Below are 16253 nucleotides of genomic sequence, written 5' to 3'. Positions count from 1 at the left end.
AAAATGAATGTGGTAAAGAATTGGAAAGAGAGATAATAGATGATTCTAGGATCTTGGCAGTGAAGAAGGAGAAGAAATACAGGATAGCAGCCTGAGGAGAAGGCCAGAACAAATAGACATTTGTTTGGTTAAGGGTGAGGGAGACCTGGATTTATTTATGAGCAATAGGAAAGGAGGAAGGGAGAGGAAGAGAAGGGAATAAGAATGCTTTTTTTTTTTTATTTATTTAATAGCCTTTTATTTACAGGATATATACATGGGTAACTTTACAGCATTAACAACTGCCAAACCTCTTGTTCCAATTTTTCACCTCTTACCCCCCCACCCCCTCCCCTAGATGGCAGGATGACCAGTAGATGTTAAATATATTAAAATATAAATTAGATACACAATAAGTATACATGACCAAAACGTTATTTTGCTGTACAAAAAGAATCAGACTCTGAAATATTGTACAATTAGCTTGTGAAGGAAATCAAAAATGCAGGTGTGCATAAATATAGGGATTGGGAATTCAATGTAATGGTTTTTAGTTATCTCCCAGAGTTCTTTTTCTGGGCATAGCTAGTTCACTTCATTACTGCTCCATTAGAAATGATTTGGTTGATCTCGTTGCTGGCCTGGTCCATCAGAACTGGTCATCATATAGTATTGTTGTTGAAGTATATAATGATCTCCTGGTCCTGCTCATTTCACTCAGCATCAGTTCATGTAAGTCTCTCCAGGCCTTTCTGAAATTATCCTGTTGGTCATTTCTTACAGAACAGTAATAGGGAATAAGAATGCTTATCCAAAACCAATTTGCCAGATGATGAACTAAGCATTTTTGTAGATTTTATCTCATTGATAGGAGGGAGGGAGACAAAATTTGAAAAAAAAAAAAAGAATATGGGATTGAGGACACAAGTAGAAGCATTAGGCTTGGCAAAGAGAAGACCAATCTCTTTCTCCATTAATGAAAGAAAGAAGGACAGGTAAAGATATTAGAGATTTTAAAATATAAAGAGGAGTATATGAAAAAAGATCTTGAGAATGACTTTAGTTTCCTCAGTAAAACAAGAGACAAGATCATCTTCTGACAGAGGAGAGGTTGGGATGACATAGGGGGCTGTTTTTGGATAATGGCTACAAGGAAAAAGGCTAGCGAGTTGATTCTGAAGAATAAAAAGATGTCTGAGTAATTATTTCTAAGTACAATTTCATTTATTTCAATACGTTCACAGATCCGATTTCTTCATTGTTGTCTCTCCATTGATTCATATTACAAAGTCTCCATAAAAGTAGATATTTATGAAAGAGAAAAGGATAGCCAACTTTATAATGGTGGACCACTGAACTTAGCTCAACTGGTCCTCAGATGACAGACATTGAATTAATCATCAAGACCCATACTAGAAACCTTTTTTACCTTGGTAGGAATCTCTAGAGTTTTTGCCATATTAGTTTGGTTTTCAAGAACCTATTGTCACATTTTAAATTTATCTAATTTCATGTCAATCCTTCAGGGTTTAATAGTAACACTATAACAAAAGATAGTTTCCTATCCTTTGCTTTTTCTCAATATAAATTTACACTAAATAGCATCATCATCTTTCATTTTGCTAAATTAAGTAAGATCCTTCAGCTATTTGCCTATTTTCCATACAAAACACTTTCCAGTGTCTGTCTCTCACTATTTTTGTACTCCTTAATTTTCTCTTTTGGACAAATTTGATTAAAATTGCACCCTTCCAAATCATTTAGGAGGAGGAAGAAAAGTAAAAAAGCTTAGGAAACCTAAAAGATAACATAATTTGACTACTAAACTCTGTGAACTTAGCTGAATCTTTGAAGTGTTCTCAAAACAATATCATCATTAATGGTTTGCTCTTTTTTTTTTAACCTTGTATGATTGAGCTTATACTGAATAGGAAAAAAAATTACCTTAATTTACCCTGTAGCTCTTTCTTTGTGTTCATAAAAAGCATAAGGAGATTGATTAGTTATATTTAGAGAACCTTATTCTTAATTGAGTGTTTTTTTTTTCTTCTCATTTACTTGACTCAGTAAAAGGATTAATAGACATAAACTATTAATAGTTATCAAATTTAAGGAAAGACACCTGGAAATTTGCCAACTACATTGGGCCTACACTCGATTATTTAGTGGTCCCTGGTCAAGGTGTCCTTTTAACTGTAGTCTGATGAAAAAGTCCCAAACAACATTATAAACAGAGGCTGAAGCAGGCTAGATATGAAAAGCATGTCTTTATGACTACTGAAGTAGTCTGCAGCAAAGTAGAAATTCAGTCTGAGGGTGGAGACCGAATTGGAATCAAGGGTCAAAGCCAGAGTCAGCAAAACCAGAAATAAAGCTGATCAAAGAAGGGGATCTGAGCAATGAAGCTTACTGCATTTATTTGTTTTGCTCAGTTGAGCTGGGAGCTTCTGTAGATTTTTAAGTCAATGCAGAGAATTCAGATCCCCCAATCTGATCTTCTTGAATGATAGGCATCAGTGATAAGGTGAGCAGAAAAATATCTCATTTAACTAGCTGATTGGCAGATTGGAATATGCTAAACCATAGAATAATCAGTTTAAATAGCAGTGTGAATTTAATAAATTACTTTGTTTAAATGTGGAGTGAGGTGTGGTTGAAAGCATTTGAATTGACCATGTGAGTCTCAGAGGTATTTCAGTATGAGTGACTTAGGAAGGTGTCATCCTCTTGGTATATCATCTTTATCCTGGAGGTTGAAATTGGCAGTTGGGTCATAAGATATAATGCCTATCAATTCATTCCTCTTATTAAATATAGTGACATCGGTTAAGAGTTACCCAGCATTCCCTTTTTCCAGGATGATTTTGTCTGATGTACTCTATAGTTTCTTAAGTTATATGGAAATCTCTCCTGAATTTGAGGAAGAGTGTGTCAGTTAAGTGGGCAGGAGACTGATAAGCATCACTGTGGTTTTTTGGCTATTTTCAATTTGTTTCCTGTTCAAAACGGTTCAGTATAATTTGAGAGATGATAAGAGAGGGAGAAACAGGTCTGAGAAAAAGAACACGTTATACAGTGTATTTAAATTGTGTCTTGTTTTGATCTTCCTGACCATCCTCTCTTCTGGTCAATAAAGTAATGTTTATAATCAGACCATATAAAGGGGACAATTGAAGGAAGTAAGATTGAAAAAGGGAATCTGAAAGTTTCATACAAACCATTTTAAAGATCACAGGAATGTAATTAACAAATCATATCATATATTAACCAAAATTCTCATCTTGGTAGTTCATTCTAAATCAGCAGAAATCATCTTGGTGCCACAGTCAGGGCCTTTTGGCTTTATAATATGAAAATGTCAGACCACTTGCAGACATCAGCAATAAGACCAACAGATCAGCAAATGGAGCTAATGGGGGCATGATGGGGACATGTTAACTTTAAAGTTTTACTGACAACTTTGGATGATTTGGATCTGTTAATGAACTATCCCAAAGTGGCACAGATAAGAGTAAATGTCTCCCCAAAAAAACTTATAAAATGAGAACTCAAACTTCTCCATTCCCAGTACTCTTTCACATTCCATAATTTCAGAAATTTATTCTCAATTCATATGGTTTCTCTCCATTCTCAAGTACACATACATATAGCTAGGCTATCATTTTTCTGATCAGGAGTTCATTAGGGACATATTGAGCATCTGAAAGTCACAAATTCACATGTGTCACACTCAACTACAACTACAAACACATGCAAAAAGAAAGTTTTCTATTAGCAAGTGTGAAACTATCTGAATTTGATTGTGTTTTAATTGGTGAAATAACAAGTAGAATTTCCAATCTAGTCTCTCTCTTTCTTTCTCTCTCTTTCTTTCTCTTTCACACACACACACACACACACACACACACACACACACACACACACACAAAACACCTCAGCACAATTTCTTTTGTCCAAATTCCCTAACAAGATAGATTAAAGATGAAATGAGAGATGCAACGGAAGGGAATAATACTTTTGGTTCATTCTAATATATAGAAAGCAAGGTAGGAGAGAGAACTATAGCAATATGCAGTGCATGACTTGAGACTCACTTCTGGATCATTTGGATAAAAATCAGTCTCCTCTACTATTCTAGGTCCTGAAAATAGAATATTTTTGTGGATGTTATTATGACTTCCAAGTTCCAAAATAGAACATTTTGCAGCTGGATTTTGTTTTGTGCAACAATTCTGTTATGCTTTAAACTGATTTTGTTTTTATTTAATAGACTAATATGGTATTTGAAAACATATTTTTTTTAAGTTATAATTTTCTCTGCACAAATTTCTGTTTATATTTTTAGGCAGTGCCACCTTTGGCCAGTAGATAGCACTCAAGATATTTCAATAAATAGAGAAGAGAAATTTTGGAGAAATTTTTATTCTATCAAATGAACAACAGATAAGTCCATCTGTACCTTGCAAAGGAAAAGAAAATAGGCAATTCTGTGTAATTATAAATGGAGGCTTTCCTACTAATCACCAAGTGGCATCTTAATGCATACCTGCATATTATGATCGATGTAGGAAATTAGCCCACCTGTTTCCCAAAGCAATTATTGTCTACAGACAGGAAGGAGTCACTCATTGACAGGAATGGAAGCATTTTTTTTTAAAATCACCTGATTACTAACACTAAGGCCCACTTGCGTAAGTCATGTACCTGGTCACATCTTTCTATTATTTTTTGTTGGGGGGGGGGGGGAAGGTTTAAAATGCAATACCATGTAAAATCCACTGATTCTGCTATACAGAAGGGTATTTTGCAAAAAGCTGATCTTTTGATAAATATTGTACTGGGGAAGGGAAAAGAACCTGGAGATGTTCTCTTCATAGTCTTAGATGGCTAAGTGCAAGTGGAACATATCTTGGTTTGTTGAGTGTAAAAACAAATTGCTCTGTTTATACATGGTTTTTTGTGTGAATAAAGGACACTTTAACAATCACTTAGGTGAAAAACCATTACATTGAATTCCCAATCCTTATATTTATGCACACCTGCATTTTTGATTTCCTTCAGAAGCTAATTGTACAATATTTCAGAGTCTGATTCTTTTTGTACAGCAAAATAACGTTTTGGTCATGTATACTTATTATGTATCTAATTTATATTTTAATATATTTAATATCTACTGATCATCCTGCCATCTAGGGGAGGGCGTGGGGGGGTAAGAGGTAAAAAATTGGAACAAGAGGCTTGGCAATTGTTAATGCTGTAAAGTTACCCATGCATATATCCTGTAAATAAAAGGCTATTAAAAAAAAAAAAAAACAATCACTTAGGTACAAATGGTGACAAGAAAAACCGATACTGACATTTTATATAATCTGCCCTGTATGAGTACCAAAGAGGAAGAGAAACTGATGTAGTTCAACAATCACAGTGTATCTGCTAAAGTTAATTCGTGTGTGTGGTGCCCAGATAGTGGATGGTAGCATGTATGCTACCATACATATGTTGTCCATCTTGTCACAGCTGACCGCAATTATAGAAGCCAGAATCAGAGAGCTACTGAAAGAGCAAGTCCAAGTGACAGTAAAGGCAACAGAGTAAGGAAAAACCCCATCAAGGAAAAAAATCATCACTAAATTCAATTTAGAGAAAGAACCAAAGATACATTTACATCTTCAACCTATGAAAAGTTGAAGAGGCAAACACTTGTGTTTTTTTGTTTGTTTTTGTTTTTAAATAGCATCTAGATGGCTCAATGGATAGAGTACTGTCCCTAAAGTCAGGAGGATCTGAGTTTAAATATGATCTCAGACACTTAACATTTACTAGCTGTGTGACCCTGGACAAATCATTTAACACTAATTGCCTGCATTCCATAACAAAAAAAAAAAAAAAAAAAAAAAAAAAATTAGGGAAGGCAATTTTTCTCTCTCAAGACCAACTAACCACAAAATTTTGAAGGTTATTACACCCAACTCTTCTTAGTGGTGATACTATATGTACTTGCAAGCTCCATCTTTATAAAATAATCTAAGAATTTTTTAAACGTTCCCTGTTTAAAGAAAAAATTCAGAGTATCACAAAATTGAATATGCTATATTTCATTGGAGGTTCAATGATAAGTCTAAGTTATGCTTATGACCCTTTTTGGTTGAGTGACCCTAGCAAGCCATTTAACCTCTTAACACTGTGGGCAATTCCCTAAGGCTATAAGAGGCAGGAAGATATTGGCCTATATTGGTAGAAAGAGTTCTCTCACCTGCCAGTTCGCTGTCCCCTATACTGATGATCACAGGTCTCTATCCTTATTCCTGCTGACCAAATAGAATTTCCTGTGTAATATATAGCACTGTATCACTTTCATTTTATTATAGGAAATTCAGCAGATGTTATCTTCATTTTCTAACACCCATAATATAGGTTTCCACTAAATTTAGAATCATTACATTTTGAAAAAATATCATACCTCTCCCCCTTTTGCTTAAGAGAATATAATCCTGATTCATGTCCTTGAGTGAAAGTTGTAGTATTATGTTTTCTTCCTTGCTTTTTCATCATATCATCTTTTCAGCACTCTGCTAATAAATGCATAAATGAAGTACTATAGACAACCTGCATTCATACTAATTTATTATTATTAGGAGACCTAAAAGATGACCCAGTTTGTTGGATGGATATTCTTGGATGTTCTCTAGTAGGTGGACATGAGTCATACAAGTTGAAAAGTGTAGAGATCTATGCCATGGTAAGGGATTACCCCCAATAATGAAAGTTCAATGAGATCCATTAAAGAAAGAATAGTCTTTATTTAGAGATTTTGAGAGGAAAGTTTTCCAAAATAAAGTAGTTTTCATTTAATAGATTAGAAGTGGTACTTCAACAGTGCCTATATGCTCCTTTACCTTATTTTTCTTTTCTTTAGGAGATGGAAAATCTCAATCTGAACATCTCCTGTCTGATTGCAGACTGAAGGCAGCAAGTAAAATAGCCAAGGTGACACCCTGTATGTTTAGTATCTGGAGAAAAAACAATGACTATAGAAATATACAATTTTATGTGCATACTTGTTGATGAATGAAGGAATACATAGAAATAATGCAAAAACTCTTATCCTGATCAATCCTGGTTGACATGGATGTGATTTGAATAGTTTAGGAAATTGCATTGTTGCTTCTGCAATCCAGAGTAACAGTATATTGATCTACTTGTTCTATTCATCCCAAGGCTAACTTGAAAATACATGCTATCTCTTTTTCTCTTCTATCATTTTCTTCTAGGAAAGTTTTTCTTCACAGGAAATTGAACCTTTTTTCTTCCTAAGGAGTGTACACTGTTAACTACTGTTAACTACAACAGTCATCAAAAAGGAGGATCCATTTCCATTATAGCAAGTACTATCATTTGAATCTGATAAATCAATTAGCGTGACTATATTATTATATCCATAGAACAATTTCCTATGTTACTCCCTGAATTTTCTCTACCATTGATTTGTCAGGTAGTAATTGATTGATTCTTATCTTATTTATTTTATCTATTTAATTGTTTGATAGCTCTTAATTGTATTATTTTTGATTAGCTCTTTTGGGAAAGGAACTCTAGAAAATTTTTCTATTTCTCATAAATGGAGGTAAAGTTCTGGCTAGACAGTGATCAATAAAGACAAATTTGGATGGACGGATGAATGAATGAATGAACAAATGAAAACCTGCTTCCTTGGTAGATAAGTCTATCTTACTGTTTCTTTGTACAATAAGGCTAGTAGTCACTGGGATACATAAGGAATATTTCAGCTAAAAGTCATAGTTTCATAGAGTTCTTCTCTAAGTATGTCCAGTTCTATGACTATCCATTAAAAAACTTAGATGGTACTTCTTAAAGATATAATACAGGGATTCTTAACTTTTTCTTATACCATGGACCTCTTTGTTAATCTGGCAAAGCATTTGGAGCTCTTCTGCAAATAATATTTTTAAATGCATAAAATAAAATACATAGCATTATAAATGAAATCAACTATAATGAAATATAGCTATCAATACCTTTTAAGTTAATAGGCTTTAATTTAAGAAGTTGCTTTCTAGAGTCTTTCCCAAAATGAAATGAAGAATGTTAGTTTAAAAAGTATATTTAGGGATAAGATATATAGTAAAGAGGAAAGAGGAAAGCACAAATAAGTTGTTTCACATAATTGTATAAATAGATGATTTATAAAATCATACACATCTTATCAGAATTTTATAGTTGTAAACCAACTTTAGAAATCATTCATTTCAACTATTTTCCTTTCAAATATGAAGCAATTGTGCTTCATTGAATTAAAATGACTGGTACACAGTCATGACTAATAAATTAGTGTTTAAAATGAAATATAGAACCTAGTTATTATGAAATCAGGGTAGCTGAACAATCTTTGATTGTTCTTTAGCCATTCCTGACAACTATATACCTTTTTTCCCTGAGGCAATTGGGGTTAAGTGACTTGGCCAAGGTCACACATCTAGGAAGTTTTAAGTGTCTGAGGTCAATTTTGAACTCAAATCTCCCTGACTTCAGGGCTCTATTTACTGCACCACCTAACAGTCCCCCAACTATAGGAAACTGACTGAGAAAGTATAACTATGGAATGATCCTCTACCTTGCTTTCACATATTTAAAGTGCTCACTTCCTCAGGTTTTCATCTGTATCTATTGAGGAAGAGAGGATGGGAAAATAAAAACAGAAAGAATAAAAGAAAAAGATGATCATGATCATGATGATGAAGAAAAAGATGATGAAGAAGAAGATGATAAAGATAAAGAAAAAGGTGATGATGAAGGAGAAGACAATGATGATAATGGAGGAGGAGAAGAAGAAGAAGAAGAAGAAGAAGAAGAAGAAGAAGAAGAAGAAGAAGAAGAAGAAGAAGAAGAAGAAGAAGAAGAAGAAGAAGAAGAAGAAGAAGAAGAAAAGAGGAAGGAAGGAAGGAAGGAAGGAAGGAAGGAAGGAAGGAAGGAAGGAAGGAAGGAAGGAAGGAAGGGAGAGAGGGAGGGAGTGAGGAAGGGAAGAAGGAAGAAAGGGAGGGAGGGAGGGAGGAAAAGAGGGAGGCAGGAAGAGAGAGAGGAAGGAAAAGAAAAGAGGGCCATAGCTTCTGATTCAAAATACTATTTCATTTGTTATTCCACTGTATTTTTATGTCAAGCAATACCAAGTATTGAGCATTCACTGTAGCTATATCATCATGCTAGACAATGTGAGGAGATAAAAGGATTAGAAAAAGATAAAACTCTAATCCCTAAGGAGCTTGTAATATAGTTTTAAATTCAGAGAGTTATAATTGATCTTACATAAAGAATAACATTGTAATAAGTACAACTGACCTCATTTATATTTAACCCTCTTCCTATGCTTATGTAACACTTGTTTTCTAGGCTCCAATGTCCATACCAACAAAATCAAAGATATATACATATGAAGTATATTATTAAATCATATGCAGAAATAAGGGAACAAATATGATATTGTAACAGTTTCTGAACACAGTCCTTCAAGGATGTGTGATTTTATCAGTAAGGATTTCTCTGCATTAATTGACATAATAATCTATCTAAGCCTTGATCTTCATGAATTGCTATAGTGAAAGGGGGAAAAAATTCCCAGTGGTTAAACCACTGGTGATGAACCTATCTGATCTTAACTGGGAAACATCCAAATAACAGACACAAAGTCTGTTGCCCAGTTCCTATTTCCAGTTTTCCTGCCTCAAAGGGTTTGCCAGAGCTTGTATTCCACTGGCACAGCCTTTAAAAATTCAAGGTCACCTCTATGCCATGATGAATCATCCAAGCAATACTAGAGTGGATAGAATAATGTCCTACAAGTTAAATGCATTTTTTAAAAATAATCCATAAATAATTGTTTTTCAGTAGTCCTAAATCTCCCTGAGGCCATATATGTCCTGCTGGTTAATAAGTCTCTCAAACATCCTGGCCATTTACAAATAAATTTTGCCATTGGCATCAAAACTAACTCAGTTTAGATCTATTCTTCTCTTTCCACTGGAATAAGGAGTTTCTCACTTGGTTATATCTAGAAGGAAAGGTAAAAGAAGAACATGGAGTTATATTTGCATACTATTGTGGTGATTTTCAATAAGGAAATACAATAGCAATAAGTGGGAAAATAAGCATTTATTAAACATCTACTATGTGCCAGACATTGTGCTGAGCACTTTATAATATTGTCTCATTTGAGCTATTATCTAAAGTAAAATAGAATAATAGTATTATTCACAAGACATCTGGAAAGTCTTTTTATCATGTATCATTGATGAAATGGTTAAACAAAACTTTTTAAGTGTCACTATCAAGATAAGACACTTTAAGGGGGGAAGGATAGCAACAGGGATGGGAGAATGAAGGGAAAAAATGGGAAAAAAGGAAAAAGAAAAAAGAAAGCTACATATGGTAGGCCACCGGTAGGAGGCAGTACTGCACTTTGCCTCTCTACTTCAGATGCTAAAATATCTGGTTGTAAGCATGGTTGCCAAAACCTGGCACTCCTATGTACTGAAACTACCCTGATCATGACATTTTTCTTTCTCCTCCAGACATATCCCTGGATTCTTAGCACCCATAGGATTAGATCCTAACTACTGAAAAATTTGGGGCTATAATAAGAATCTGTAGATTGATATCGAATCAGATTTACAACAGAAACCTATCTGAGAATTTAGTCAATGTTGATTTCCTCCTTTTTTCTTCCCAACACAATCAGAATACTCTGTCTTTTCTGTTTGTCTATCTATTGCATTCTCCCTCTCTTTTCTACTATTCACATATGGAGAGCTGGAGTATATTCCTATTGTCTAAGGAAGGAAAATTATTCTAGCCAAGTATGTATCAATATATATGTATGTGTGAATAGATAGATAGACATGAGGTACATACGTAAATATCATGTATGTATATGCATGCATATGTATATATACTGTATACTATATGTTTTAAAAACAAATATAAATATACAATGTACTTATATATTATAAATGTATAGTATTAAAAATCTTTCTGAGCAGGACAAAAAAATAAAGGCATCAAATTCACTATTCATTTATTAGGGACCAACTACAGCTGATGTACTTAAAAATAAAATGCCAAGTATCTGGGACAAAAGAAAAAAAGGTACAGATCTTGATCTTAATCAACTTGCAATCTAACTCAGGGGAAAAAAACCAAAAAACAAATAACAATTGCCCACTGAAGACTATGAAAATTACAAGGGAAAAGTTTAGGTCACATGCTATGATAATTTTGAGAGGAAATGATCTTTTTAAAGTTTAGTTGATGACTTTTTTTTTAAAAGAATAATTTCCTAATAGTACTTTCTTCTGTCCCATATTCACTGCAGAGCCCACTCTCATAAGAAAAAAAAAGTTAAGCCACTACAGATACCAGACTTAGGAGTATATGCTATTTATATCCCCTTTCCTTCCCTTAGTTTCCTCTATTGAAATGAAGGTGTATTTAATCATTTGTTATCCACAGCTAACATTTTTCTTTTTATTTCATTATTTAGTGAATTTAATTTAATTTTACCTGTATTTTAGTATTGTTTTCATTTACATTGTAGTAATCATTTTATATATTATAGTGATAGACCATTTTCAGTAAGCATTCTACAAATTGAATTAAAGTAAACCACTTCCTGCTTTTGTCTGAGAAAGACAAAATTGACAAAGTAAAAGATTAGAAGGATATTTAATACATATAACAATAATACCAACAACCACAAAAAGATGTAGATTAGCATTATAAATAAGCAAAGGAGTAAATTATTGCTTTTGTTGTCCTGAGAATGTTATGGGTGTGAATAAAGGTATATCATAGGAATTATATGTTGAGATAGAGTAGGATTGGGGAAATAGCACATTTCCCCCATGTGCTATGTTCCAGTTTTAAAAAAGAATAGCTGGATTTAACTAACCTAACTTTTGTTAATCATGTGGCATCCTACCTAATTTTTTCATGTTGTCCGGAAGGTTATCCAAAGTTGTCCAGATAGTATACTTATTTTGTCATGTTATTCTGATATCCTTCTCCACTAAATAACCTGATCCTACTATAAGTGAAATTTGTCTATAATAACTTTTTTGTTTTGCTCTAATGGAATGAAAGTTGTTTCAGGGCAGAAACTACTTTTCATTTTGATCTTATATCCCCAATGTCCAGAATAGTACATGCACTTAGAGGCTTAATGAATGTTTATCAAATTGCACTGGGTTGGGACTTGTCTAGAATCAAAGAGTTAATCTAACACATAGATCTATCTAGGTGTCTTATATCTTTATAAACCTTTTAACTATTTCCAATCTTATGGGAAAATATCTTTCTAGTATTCAAAACTTCAAAGGTGATGGAAATGTGAAGACAAAATTAGTAGGTTAGCACTTCCTGGAAAGTATGTTGGAGAGGACTATTGTGTGTGGGTGTGTGGGTGTGTGGGTGTGAGAGAGAGAGAGAGAGAGAGAGAGAGAGAGAGAGAGAGAGAGATTTAAAGTAGTTTCTACAGTAATGAACTGAACCAGCTACGCCCAGAGAAAGAACTCTGGGAGATGACTAAAAACCATTACATTGAATTCCCAATCCCTATATTTATGCCCACCTGCATTTTTGATTTCCTTCACAAGCTAATTGTATAATATTTCAGAGTCTGATTCTTTTTATACAGCAAAATAATGTTTTGGTCATGTATACTTATTGTGTATCTAATTTATATTTTAATGTATTTAACATCTACTGGTCATCCTGCCATCTAGGGGAGGGGGTGGAGGGTAAGAGGTGAAAAATTGGAACAAGAGGTTTGGCAATTGTTAACGCTGTAAAGTTACCCATGCATATAACCTGTAAATTAAAAGGCTATTAAATAAATAAATAAATAAATAAAGTAGTCTCTACCATTACAAAATGAGACTGCAAACTGGTATACAAAGCTTGGAGTCAATGTTTCCTTTGTACTATAACAATCAGGAGACTGGACTTGGCCACTTAACTGAGGTGACTTTAGACATATTCCTTCAAAAGATTATAATTTTCCTTATTGATTATACAGAATTGGATTATAGATTTAGAGATAGAAGGAGCCTTATCGTTCATGAAGTCCAACCCTCTCATTTTACAAATGAGAAAACTGAGGGATACTTACATTAAGTTACTTCAAGTCATCAAGATTCTAAATTCAGAATTCTATCCTACACTGCCTATTGAATGTGATGAATGAGAAAGAGAAAATTCATAAGTGACATCAAAGCTTCAAGTCACAATGACCAGGGCTATGATTTCAATAAAAATAAAAAGAGATGCAGGTATTGGAATGGAAGTAATGAGTTGATTTTGGAACATATTTAGTCTGAGATACAAGAGATAAAATCCAAATAGAATGAAAATATCTAGAAGGTATTTGGAAATAAATAGTCTTAAAATATAAGTTAAAACAGTCCTGGAATTAGAGATTTGGAAATCATTACTGAGGAGGTTATTGTTAGAGTCATGGGAATAGATGTAATCAACAAAGGAAAAATATAGGTCAATGGGATAGGCCAAGGACCAGATCTTAATTTTCTCTTCTGGATCTACATTCAGAGAAAGTCTATTTAATCCTTCTTTTACATAACTGTTCTGGACACAATAACAGCAGAAGGATTCCATAATGATACTAGATCTCTTCCTTTTCAAAGAGTACAGAGAGAGAAGGGTAAAAAGGAAGTTCCAGCCCAAATGGAAATGAGAGGAATAATAAAATATGGCAGGAGACAGAAAAGAAGTCAACCTACCAACAGACATGAATTCAAGTCTTTACACTCAAAAAATGGAAGGGAGCCTAAAAGGAGGTAAGAGTTTCAAGCCTATATATTTCTCTGCCAACTTTGTTCTTCCACTTATCCACACTAAAGTAAGCTGAAAAACTCCTTGTGCAGATTCTGCCTTCATAAATCTCTTGAGAACCATGGGTGACCATCACTGACAGACCTTCAAATTTTATTTGAAGACAGTATTTATTCCCCCTAGGATATCTCTTTTTTGGTTCTAAACATTCCCAGTTCCTTCTACTGTTCTTCACTTGTCATGATATCAGATCTCTCATTATCTTGGCATGAACTATAATTTGTCAATATGTCCCTTAAATATAACATCCAGAATTCAATATAAAACCCTACAACTGGAATAACCATTAAAGAATATAATAAGACTAAAAATTCCTTGTTTTGAACATTGACTCTATTAATGAAGATGAATATTCTTTCAATTTGGCAACCACATCACAATGTTGAATAATATTCAAGTTTTCATAATCTGAAACCCCTAAAACTTTTTCAGATGGATTTCTCTTAATCTTATCCTCCTTCCATGTAAAGTTGATTTTTTTTAAATTTACTGCTAAGTGCATGATTTTCTATTTTTTACTCTGTTAGTTTATGTGACAACCGTGGTAGCACCCTGGATACCATAGAATCAGCCAGAGTCAGGATAAGCAAAAGTCCTTGGTCTTTATTCTTGATCTTTAGGGGTAGAAGTGAACAGGATGGAAATAGAATCTTTGTAACTGCCTTCTTCCTTGTCCACTGCAAAGAGTGACTCTGGCTCGTCTTACTCCACCCCCCAGCCCCTCCTACAATCCTCTACATACACCAATAATTGAGCCAGCACAGGATAGTGGGAAGGGCCATCTTCCAAGCATATGCCCATGCAGGGGTCCTCAAACCACGGCCTAAGGGCCAGCAGCTAAGGACCTTTATCCCCCTCACCCAGGGCTATGAAGTTTCTATATTTAAAGGCCCACAAAACAAAGATTTGTTTTTACTATAGTCCGGCCCTCCAACAGTCTGAGGGACAGTGAACTGGCCCCCTATTTAAAAAGTTTGAGGACCCCTGTGAGTATTGTCCAATCAGTAATTAGCCCTAAGTGCTTGAACCTACCTCAGTGCAATGGACTCAAGAGTTTCAGCCCTCTTCAAATTTAGGCCTGTCCTTTAAGCCTGTCAAGTTCTTTTTAGATCCTATCATCTGATTAGTTAACATTATTTTCCAGCATTGTTATATATGTTTCAAATAATGCATCCAAAATATCGGAAGATAATGAAACGGTGAACAAAGACTCATGGAATAGCTAAAGATCTGCCTTTCCAAAATGATGCTACTCCATCAGTCAACAGTCTTTGAATAGGCTTTTATATCAGCATATCAGCTATAAATTCATCTGTAGGGGCAGCTAGGTAACACAGTAGTTAGGTTCCTGGGCCTGAAATAAGGAAGATCTGAATTCAAGACCAACCTCAGTCACTTTTCTGTTATGTGACCCTGGTCAAGTCACTTAAGCTTTATATCAGTTTCCTCATCTTCGAAGTGGAGATAATAATAGCATTTACCTCTCAGGATTGTTGTGAAGATCAAATGAAAAAATGTTTGTAAAGTGCTTGGCCCTCAGTAGTTGCTATATAAATGTTAGGTATTATGAAATTTTACTACCTACCATCCACTCCACATCTAATTCAACCTAAAGTTATCATGAGATACATTGTAAATCTAGTCAAGATCCAGCTATATTACACCTAATGGCAATTTCCTGATCTACTGATTTCATAATCTAATTAACAAAGAAAATAGTTAATTTAATATGATGTTTTAAGTGAACCTATACTAGCTCTAGAGATCATATTTTTCTTAGCATTCATAAATTGTCTATATAATACTACATTCTAGAATTTGCAAATATTTACTGGAATTTATGTCAAAGATTTAGATCCTTCAACTATTTTGAAAATCAGGGTAAAATATAAAGGATAGAAAAAATTAGGCATTTTATTTCACAGAAAAGAATAAATAAAAGTAAAAGAGTGAGCAGGACGCTTGCTATATGCAAGGGTTATTTAGAGCAAACATTTCCCAATCCTCCTGTACTCAGGGAATGCTTTATCCATTGCATCACTTATCCTTCTTGTACTGCAGATTTAGCTAGCCAACCTCAGGAGCAAGAGCTCTGCCCTTCTGATCATCAATTCCTATCCAGGAGTGTAGCTGAGCTTTAGGGCTGAGGATATTTTACTTCAAAAATGAGCATTTAAAATTATTGATATAGGTCTTTTAAAAATTTTCATTTCAATAAGAGGGAAGGAGGGGATGGATTAGAAGCCGTTATTAATATCCTTTTAAAATATTCAAACCAAAAAATTGATCACATTTTGTAAGAGAAAAGAACAACAGACTTTCTTCTTCTCTCTTTTTTTTTTTTTTCCTTCTCTGTC

Source organism: Sarcophilus harrisii, chromosome 3 (assembly GCF_902635505.1).
Source record: "Sarcophilus harrisii chromosome 3, mSarHar1.11, whole genome shotgun sequence".
Lineage (NCBI taxonomy): Eukaryota > Metazoa > Chordata > Mammalia > Dasyuromorphia > Dasyuridae > Sarcophilus > Sarcophilus harrisii.
Note: the sequence above shows the minus strand (reverse complement) of the source record.